An 11,341-nucleotide genomic window follows, 5' to 3' on the forward strand; every position below is an offset into this window, starting at 1 on the left:
CTGAGAAGCGGGAGTTCCTGTGCTCCCCCTGAAGAGGGAAAGTTGTACTTCCCAGAAGTGGGGAGTTCTTGCACTTCCCAAAGAAGATCTGAACTAGGGAGTCTCCATGGCAAAGCCTGCTAAAGCTCTCCTCTTTGTTCTTGGTTAATGCAGAAGTTAGTTAGTCATTAATTGGTATATGAAAACCCAATTGGACCTACACCTGAATTAGTATCAAAGAAAGTAAATAATGCAAAAGGTATAGCTAGGAAAGAAATGTTCTGGCCATAAGAACTATGGAGAACAAGCTGCTCTGAACCAACTGTGCTTGGAAGCCATAGCCTGACACGGGGGTGCACGTTTGCACCAGCAGTACCTTTGCTGGCCTTTGCAAAAGGTCAATAGTTCACAGGCCCTGTGGAGGTTAGGAATTTCTAGTTAGGAGTTAGACTTCAGTAGAACTTATTTAAATTTGATGAGTTGTTTCAGACCACTTTGAAGTAATCAGTATATTAACCGAGTTAATTGAGTGCTAGGAGATAGATTGATTTTAGTAACTGAATATAGAATAGGAATTTTACACCCACTTTGTAACTGGGAAAGTTTAATTGTTGCCAAATGTTGTGCTGTCCTGTATGATTGATCATGTTAGTAAATGAGCTGCACCTAGGAAACTAATTGTTCTTAAGTTTACCAGAGAAATGCCCTTTAGGTGTGAGACCTAGGGAGTCTTTGCATGTTCATGAAAAAATATGTATTGATTGTTTCTGTTCTGCCTCAATGCTTACACTGATGTAATCCCACCTCTCGCCTTAAGGTATAAATAAAGACCCACTGAGACCCTCAGCTGGAGATACTCGCACGAAATAAGGTGTCTGTGTCTTCCTCACTCCTACCTCACTCCACTTCCCCTCAGCCCTCCGAGAAAGAGAAAAAACTTCACCGACTCTGTCCTCTCCTTTAGATCCCTGACATGACTTCTAGCTGGAGCTGGTCTCCAGCAGATTGCCTGGTAGGTTATGTCTTAACCCTTGCGCCACCAGGGAGGCCCTTCTGCCCATTTCTTGACTGGATAATTTATTTTCTTTTTGTTGAGTCATGTGAGTTCTTTGTATATCTTTGTGATCAGTCCCTTATCAGTTGTATGGAGTGCAAAATTTTTTTTCCAATTAGTGGGGTGTCTCTTTGTTTTGGTTAATGTCTCTTGTGCTGTACAGAAGTTTTTCAGTTTGATGTAATCCCAGGTGTTTATCTTTGCCTTCACTATCACTGCTTTGGGTGATGAGTCTTTAAAGCTGTTTCTGAGATGTATGTCTTGTAGTGTTTTACCTATATTTTCCTCTATATATTTTATGGTTTCAGGTCTTATGTTCAGTTCTTTTATCCATTTTGAGTTGATTTTTATGCATGGTGAGAAGTAGTGGTCTAGTTTCATATTTTTGCATGTGGTGGTCCAGTTTTCCCAGCACCATTTATTGAACAAACTGCCCATGTTCCATTGCATATTCTTTGCTCCTTTGTCACAGATCAGTTGTTCGTATAAGTGCGGCTTTATTTCTGGGTTCTCAATTCAGTTCCATTGGTCTGTAGGTCTGTTTTTGTTCCAATACCAAACTGTTTTTATTATTATGGCTTTATAATATAGCTTGAAGTTTGGAAGTGTAATACCTCCATTCTCTATTGTTTTCATCAGTAGGGCTTTGGCTATTTGTGTTTTTTTGTGGTTCCATATGAATTTCATCAGTATTTGCTCTATTTCTTTGAAGAATATCATTGAGATTTTTATTGGAATAGTGTTGAATCTGTATATTGCTTTTGGGAGGATGGCCATTTTAATAATGTTAATTCTTCCGATCCATGAGCAGGGGATGTCTTTCCATTTCTTTGTGTCTTCTTCTATTTCTTTTAACAGTGTTTTATAATTTTCTTTGTATAGGTCCTTCACCTCTTTTGTTAGGTTTATTCCCAGTATTTGATTTTTTTTTATTTCAATTTTGAAAGGGATGTTTTTCTGGATTTCTTCTTCTTCAGATGATTGTTTGTGTATAGGAAGGGTACTGATTTTTGTGTGTTGATTTTCTATCCTGCTAATTTACTAAACTGGGGCAAAATTGGGGAGAGAAAAGCACAGGGGACTATGGTGATGGTTCATGGGTGAACTGGTGGGGGGACATTTATGGGGAATACACCTGAAAGGAGAAAGCATACAAGCATACATTGTACAAAAATGAACAGTATATTATACATGTAATATATGTTTTATATATATATATTAAAAAAAACAGTATCTGCCATGGGGCCCAGCAGTCCCACTCCTAGGTATCTACCCACAGAACACAAATATACTACTATGAAGCACATTTTGCACATCCATGATCACTGCAGCACTACTTACAATATCCAAGCTATGGAGAGAACCAAAATGCCTGAAAACAGATGAGAAATCAAGAAGTGGTGTATAGGTAATAGAATACTACTTATCAGAAAAACAAACTCATGCCATCTGGGGCAACATAGATGGAGCTAACTGAAATAAGTCCAAAGGACTAAGACAAACATGTCTAATATATGGTATAGAGAAGTCTAACAAAGGGCTATATTAAGGCAAACTTAAAAACTAACCCTTGAACCCCACCAGGATGTACTTGTTGCTGACTAGGGCTACAGACCAGCCCAGGCTTCCTGGCCTGGTAGTGCTGGATGGTGGACTGACCCTATCTGGTTTGGCATCAAACTCATTTGATGACAAAGCCAGAAGTGCAAATACTGGATCATATTGCAATTCTATATATATATATTTTTTTTTTTTTTTTTGAGAACCTGCCATATTTTCCAAAATGGCTGCAGGCTGCACCAATTACATCCAACCAATAGTGCCCAACGGTCCTTTATCCCCTGATCCTCACAAAAAATTTATTTCTGGGCCTGCTCAGGCTGGGTCACCAAATACACACAATAGAGGGTTGAACAGAAATATGTTTTCTAGCAGTTGGAGGCTAGAAGTCAAAGATCAAAGTGCTAGAAAGCTGGTTTCTGATGAGGGTTCTCTTCCTGATTTGTAGCTGGGAATTCACAACATGGCCTCACGTGGTGTTTCCTCTGTGTGTGTGTGCATGTGTGTGTGCACACAAGTTGGAGAGAGAGAGATTTCTGATATTTCTCATAACCACCAGTCCTGTCAGATTAGGGCCCCAGGCTTATGACCTCATTTAACCTTAGTTATATTTTCAAAGGCTGTATCTCTACGTACAATCATATTGAGGGATAGGACTTCAATATATGAATTTTGGGGGACACAGCTGTTCAAAATGGGCAGTTCTTGAGATTTGTGTGTGCTTGCTACTATCATTTCATTTCAGTTTCCTTAGCCTCTCACCACACAGCAGGGAAGACAGGTGGTGCCAGCCACCAACTGCCTCTGATGTTTCTTGGTCCAGGAAGTGTGTCCATCCAGTTGGGGGTTACAACACTGTCACCTTGATGGCAGCTGAAGGGACACTGCAACACATGGGACTCTGGGGAACAATCTTCTGGCTTTTGAACACTTGTCCATTTGGGCTATGATAACAGAACATCATAAACTGACATATGCACACCACAAATTTATTTCTCACAGTCCTAGAGTCTGAGAGGTCCAAGATCAAGATGCCAGCAAATTCCAGTGCTCTCTTCCCTATTCATAGCCGGCTGCCCTCCCACTGTGCCCTCACATGGTAGATGTGGTGAGGAGCTCTCTGGACTGTCTCCCAGGGACATAATCCCATTCATGAGGCCCTAGCTCATCACCTAATCATCCCCCAAGGCCCCATATCCAAATACCATCACAATGGGGATAAGAATTCAACTTAAGAATTTGGATGAAACACACTTATTCTGCACCCCCCAAGCCCTGGGTCGCTCATCAAGGTAGAAAAGACATTGGGGTGGGGCTGCAGAGCCCGTAAGCTCATGGGTTGGAGTTAGCAAAGAGTCAGGCCTGAGGACCCAGCTTATGGGTCTGGGTATAGATCCCCAAATGAGAGGGAACCCCTTGAGCTGCAGCTGCAGAGGGTGTCGGAGCTGCTGCTGGGAAGTGACTGTGGGGCGCCTGCCGGCATCTGTGGGGCCATCGCTGATGCCTGTAGCCTCAGTGGGATCAGCATCTGCTGCAGGTCAGCACAGGCCCTCGGGTCCCTGGCCTGGTTGTCACAGGGGAGGAAGGGACAACTGAGACCATGACAACCAGTTACTGGGGAGGTCATCCACAGCTGGTGGAAGCCTGGAGACCCCTGGAATTTGGGGCCGGGGCTGGTGCCTACAGGGGTGGCACAGCATCTCCCCTTTGCTCCCTTGGGCCAGAACCTGGAGACCCTCTCCAGACTGCCCACAGCTGTCTCCCAGGCCGGGCAGTTCTCTTCTCTGGCTCCTCCTCTCCCCTCCTATAACCTCTTCTCCTTTCACGTCCTTATTTCTATTCTATCCTACTTCCCCAGGGTGTCCCCAGGTTGCCCCAGGACCTAACACCCCAGGCAGCTCCTCCCCTCCCCATCCCATGGTTAGAGACAAACTAGACTGAGTCCAACTCGAGGCAGCAGCAAGAAAAAGGAACAGGGACTCAGGTGTCTTATGTTCCATCCCAGGTGACTGAGGGCACCCCGTTTGTTTATGGGGTTCCCCACCTGGGACCTGCTGTAATGATAGGAGAGCCTACAGCCCCAAGGCAGTCCATGGTGACTCAGCGGGGAGGAAACACTGATGTAAGTGTGGGGTTTTGTAAACCACTTTATACTTCATACCTGACATGGAGTGGGGGCTCCTCTTGTGTTCAAAGCCCTTTTTGTGCTGCTGGGAGCCCAGGGAGCCTGGGGAGGGCCTGGCTGAGCAGGAGAAAGGGCAGCTCTGGTCTCCTGTCTCAGCCCTGTGGCCACACGGGGGCGCTGCTGCACTGCTCTCAGATTCTGGTTGACCAGGTAGAAGGACCTGGGCCGTGCTTGGTGGGAGGGTGCACCCCATATGAGGATTCTGGGGAGTTTTGAACTGCTTGTGTCAGAGTGAGGGGTGGGGCAGGGACTGAAGGAGAAGAGGGCTCAGAAGCCCTTGTGCCATCTCTGAGGGTTCTGTGTTCTTTCCAGCCCCACCACCTCTCTCTAGTTCTTTGATGGCAACACCCTAGAAAATTAAAAACATTTCTTCTATTTCCTATTTCTCAGTTTTTTTAAACTCAGTTTTTTTAAAAAAATATATTTTATTTATTTATGCATACAAGAACTGGGGTGCAGGCTAGAAATGTGGGAGGTGAAAGGATTCACCAGAGACAGAGTGGGGAGCAGAAAAGGCAGATCTACTGAGATACACTGCTGAGGGGAGCCGCAGGGGAGACAGGAGAGGTCGGCTGTGTCATGTGGGTAGCTCCCTGGCTCGGGATTGAACTCAGGCCGCAATGGCTGCCGAGAACTTCACAGTGCTGAGACTTTAACCCCTGCACCACCAGGAAGGCCCTGAAACTCAATTTTTGAATAACATCACATGGAGGTGGAAAGAACATCTCACTGTTGACACAACACTCCGAGGTGTGGGTCTGCACACGGACTACTGGGACTAAGAGCACAGGTTCCCCGGTGCCCTCCCTAGGCTTTCTGTTCCCTCAGCAGGGAGGAAGAGGGGCCCAGTGCCAGGGCTCACATCTGGTGCCCTGATGTCACCTCCAACAGCAGGGGCAGGCCGACCGGAGAGCAGGTGTGAGCGTCTCCCCGCCCCCAGGGCTGGAGTGGATTCACGCCTGTCTCTGAGACCCCGTCCTCTGTCAGGCACTCTGCCAAGGATCGGGGCCAAGAAAGGGTCCACAGCCTAGACCTGACACCCGGCCACCCCACACCTCCTCATCTCCATTGACAGAGCCCAAGGGAGGCGCCCAACCCCTCCCCTCCCATCTTCATCTCTGACTCACCTCCACCACCTGCCTGCCTAATCTCTCCATGTCCTTTTCCTGTTTGCATCTGTCACCACATAGCCTTCACTCTTATCTCTACCAGAGATAAGTGTGTCTGCACACCCCTTTTCTGTCTCCTCTCACACATCTCCTGAACCCCTGAAATCTTCCCACTGTGGTCCCTGGAGTTCTCAGCCCAGGATCAGTAAAATCATCAAAGCCCTCCCTCAGGATGTGCCTTCACCTCGCAGCTCTGATAGAAACCTGGTCTCCTGAGGATAGGGCTCCCTGCAAGGTCCTTCCCCCAGGTGCTTCATCTCCCACCAACGTTGTACCCTGGGGGGGTGGGTAGGGGCTGGCAGGTGGGTGGGGTCTTTGCTCATCACTGTCTTCAGGCCTTTCTCCCTCACACCCCCTAAGGTGTCCTCAGATCAGGCCCCGCCACCCTCTCTGCTGCTGTTCTCTGGACCCCCAGCCATTCCCCGCTTTCCTCCACATTTCCAGCTTGTGGTGCACCTCACTGTCTCCACAGTGGCATTTAAAACCACAGGAAAGATGTTATATTTTTTTTATAGAATGCTAACTGAATAGAGTCCGTTCTTGAAAAGCTTAGTTCCTAGATTAGAATTAAACATTTCCGTCTGGATCACGCCAAAATTGTTGTCTTGATGGTAAATTAGGTGTATAGAGTGAGTAAGGAGGCTCGCACTATTCTGAAACTGAAAGCAATGCTATTAGGCAAATATTTTTGAAGATGACGAGGAATAAGAAATAGCATTTCAGCATTCAGAGTTAACGTCCTGGCCTGTGTGATAATATTTGCCCATTGAACTCACAGAGCTTTCTTTTTCTTGGGACATGTCTACAGCTATTCAGATGCACCAGCATTTGATCTACTGACTTTGGTGAGCCTTCAATATACCCTGAAATGGGCTGTCCCAAATCCCTGGAAATCAGAACTGCTCATCTTATATCCAGAAAGTTTAGAAAGCACCCAAAAGCACAATTGCTGTGTGCCCAGGCGGACTGCAGAGGTTCCCCTGTGAGGCTCAAGTTCTTACGAAAAGTGAAAAGTGAAAAGTGAGAGAACATGTCAGCCGGGCCTATTCTAGGGGCTGTGCTGTGTGATTGTGTCTGGACGGGACACCCGTGCTCCCCTTCTGAGAAGCAGAGGATCACTGTGAAAGTCAAACAGGCACAACACAGTATCAGAAAGCTAAAAAAAAAAAAAAAAAAAAAAAAGAAAAGAAAGAAAAAACTTTTTTGAGTTAAAAAAAAACAATAAATTCAGGGCCTCCCCTGGTGGCGCAGAGGTTGAGCGGTGGGCTGCGAAGCTGCCCGCAGCCTCTGCAGTGCAGGTTCGATCCCGGCTGCCGACAAGCGTCCCAAATGGCGCAGCAGAACTCTCCTGCCGCCCGCTGCTCCCCTCAGCAGTGTATTTCATCAGTTTGCCTGTTCTGTTCCCTGCTCTGGCTCTGGTGGATTCTCTCACCCTCCCGCGCTTCTGACTGTGCCCAGTGCTTGTATAAATAAATAAATAAATCTTTTAAAAAATCAATAAAATCAAAAGGGTAAAACAATTGGCATTTTAGTCAATATTGTTCACAATCTTAACAAACTAACATTTAATTATTTATTTTTCAAAAAGATTTTATTTATTTATTTTTATGTAGAAGAATGAGGTGTAGGCCAGAGATGCAAAGGGGGTGAGAGGATTTTACCAGAGACAGAGTGGGGAACAGAACAGGTGGATTTACTGAAATACACTACTGTGGTGAGCAGTGGGCGAGAGAGAAGTGGTCTGCGGTGTCTTGTGGGTTAGCTCCTTGGCAGGGGATCAAATTCAGGACTTAGGGGTGACAGCACTGAGACTTAACTGCCAGGCCACCAGGGAGGCCCCGGAACATCTATTTTTAATCATGTTTTATTCAGTTACCATTCCTTTACAAAACTAGATACAATTTCAGGAGCACAGTTTCACACCTCGAAATATATGTATTTTCTTCACTCACCCACCACTGAAGCCCCAGTGCTTAACAATATCAATTCACCCACCTCTACCTCTGCTCCCACCCCTTCTCAATCTCTGATAATCACCATTTCTCCAGAATGTAAGTGTTCATTTTATTGTTTTGTCAGTTTGTTTGCTTTGGTTATTTATATTCTGCATATGAACAAAACCATCTGGTAACTGCCATTCACTTGTTGACTTAAATTTGAAACTTAAGGGCATCCCTCGTGGCACAGGGTTAAGTCTCAGCACTATGAAGCTAACAGCAGCCACTGCAGCATGAGTTTGATCCCTGGCCATGGAGCCATATGGTGCAGCAGACCTCTCCTGACTTGCCCACTGCTCCCCTCAGCAGTGTATTTCAGTGGATCTGCCTGTTCTGCACCCTACTCTGTCTTTGGTGAATCCTCTCACAACCCCTTACCTTACCTCTGGTCTGCACCCCAGCTCTTGTATGCATAAATAAATAAAATCTTTAAAAAAATTTGAAACTTAAATAAGAAAAACAATATTATTTTAAGGCATAATGGTTATGACATCCATGTCTTGAAACTATTTGATGTAGCTAAAATATGTTCTCAACTTTGTGGCAATTATTTGTAGGAAGTGTTAGAGAAGGCAACTGTAAGAAAACTTACAAATATTATTGTATTTCCTTGCTCTGTCTCAAAACTTTAATTCATTACTTTCTAAAAGTGAAATTTTAAATATGAAAGACAAATACTTCCATAAAAGAAACATTGATTTAAAAATCCTGAAAAAGGCCCTCCCCTGATGGCACAGGCAGTTGAGTGCAGCGCTGTGAAGCTGTCCACAGCCTCTGCAGTGCTGGTTCGATCCCAGCTGGCCAGCGAGGGTCCCACATGACGTGGCAGACCACTCCTGTCGTGCCCTCCCCTCAGCAGTGTATTTCATCAGTCTGCATTCTGTTCCCCCTTTGTCTCTGGTGAATCGTCTCACCCTTCCACACATCTGGCCTGTATCCTGGATCTTGTTTAAATAAATAAATCTTAAAAAAAAGGACCAATTTAAAATAAACAAACAAACAAATAAATAAATAAATATCCTGAAACAGGGCTTCCCTGGAGGATTAGGGGTTAAGTCTCAGTGTTAGTATTACTATGGCCTGAGTTCAATCCCCAGCCAGGGAGCTGACCCACATGGTGCAACAGACCTCTCCTGTCTCACTCATTGCTCCCCTCAGCAGTGTATTTCAGTAGACCCCCCTATTCTACTCCTCACTCTGTCTCTGGTGAATCTTCTCACCCCCGCATCTCTAGCCTACACCCCAGTTCTTCTGCATACAAAAACGTCCTGAAACAATATTTAATTTTAAGTTTGGTTTTAATATGTATACAAATTCTTTGATAATCCTCCCCTCCAGAGGTGGAGCTTAATTCCCTCCTGTTGAGTGTGCGCTATACTTAACAAATCACTTCTGACAGAATGAGGCTGATGTCTGTGTGTGCTTGTGGGTCTAGGTCATAAAACTCTCTGCAATTCCTGCTGCGGACCAGCGCAGTGGTAGACTAGCAAGGCCGACTCAGGGATGAGAGACTGAACAGGGTGGTCAAGGATTCGGTGCAGAATGACAGACAGACATACTTCAAGAGTGAAGATCTGAATGTAATGTGCTCAAATCATTATGCATTTTTATACATTTTCAAAAAGCATTAGGTCACACAAAATCTATTTTCCCAGCAAAAATTGATTGACATAACAATGCTTCTTGTTACCTAGGCATAGAATGAACTTTTCTAGCTAATGATTACAAGTTGCTAATACATTTCCTGCCTAAACCTGTTTTACTAGTTATATGTATAACCTAGTACATTTATTGTTATTATTTAGAAGCTAACTGTATTAGTTATACTATTTGTTGGTTGATATTTTAATTAGGGTGATTAGTTTTAATTAAAAGCTTGCAAGCTTAATTCTTTTATATTTTAAAGGGACTGTTAATCTATGCCTATTTATTTCTGATTCTTATAAAGTATGTTTTGACGGATGGAGGAAGTTTTTGCATGTTTTTGTCACCTTGGTTGCTTACTGGATTTCAGATAGCCAAATTTATATAGTTATATTTTAATCAGTGACATTTGACTCTGTGCACCATTATACTGTAGCTAGGAAGATTAAAGTAATGCAGGAAAGAAAAACATTTATAACTAGACAGGTCAACAAAAAGTTATACTGAAACATATGGAGAAGTTGTTGCCATGGCAGGAACAGCAGGTGCATTGTCTTCATAGCAATCAATCTTCTTATAGTTTAATATCGTCATCTTGCAACAATGTGTTTGGGGAAAAGTGCAGTATGTTCCCCTCGCATACTGACCATGCTGAACTAGGGGTTTCTTAACTGCAAGCCAACAGGCATTTGCCTTACCAGAATATTTTCATAATAATGCCCCTCGGGGAATGCGCCTGTCTTAGGTCGTCAGGAGTCAAAGATATGTGGCCGGGCAATGCCATTTCTCGTCTGCCTCTGATCTTACCAGTCATTGACTGTCCAGTCCAGCTCACAGGGGAAGGGGGTCTTATTTACTCTGGCTTATGTTATATCTGAGTAAAAGCCTCCCTTTTTCCAGTGTTCACATGTGTTCATTGGCAGAGACTGCCGCAGCGGCAGAGGCTGCCGCAAATTCCCACCTTGGTTCCACAACCTACTCCCTCCGCATCTCTCTCTGTCTCCACTCACTGAGGGAAATTAGTCACTTCAGTAATTATTGCCTTATGGAAAATTGCACATGGCTAGGAATTGAGCCTCTTGGGAACATTCAGGAAGCAACTGAGACTTTCCCAACAGCCACACAAGTTAGCCATGGTTCACAGTCCCACAGCCCCAGTCAAGCCATTGGATGATACAACTGTGGCTACAACTTGAGTGCAACCTTGAGAGAGACCCTGAGTCAGAAGCCCTCAGGTATACCTGTTGCAGTGCTGGGAAGGGCACAGAACTGGATCTCTATGATTGGACAGATGGGTAAAGGAGGAGAGTCCTGGAGCCCTCGGTGGCTTTTTCAGGCTTTTATTGAATTTACCAGGTACACAGCAGGCAGGGGTGCCGAGGGCTCCAGGACTCTCCTTTACCCATCTGCTTGGATCATAGAGAACCAGCTCTGTGCTTCCTGGCACTATACCTGTCCTTGATTTTTGACCCTGGGAAACTGTGGAAGGTAATACACATTTGTTTTGAGCTGCTGCTAAATTTTGTGTGATATATATATAACATGTAACAAACACAGCATCTAACCAAAGAATGTATTATATTACTTTAATTTTCATTTGATCTAAGGTAATCATAAATTTTAAAGATGGGCCTCCCTGGTGGCTCAGGGATTAAAGTCTCAGCACTATCAAGCTATTGCCAGCCACAGCAGCATGAGTTGGTTCCCTGACCAGAGAGCTACTCACATAGCACAGCAGACCTCTCCTTTCTCA

The sequence above is a fragment of the Talpa europaea genome (assembly GCF_964194135.1).
Source record: "Talpa europaea genome assembly, chromosome: 2".
NCBI lineage: Eukaryota > Metazoa > Chordata > Mammalia > Eulipotyphla > Talpidae > Talpa > Talpa europaea.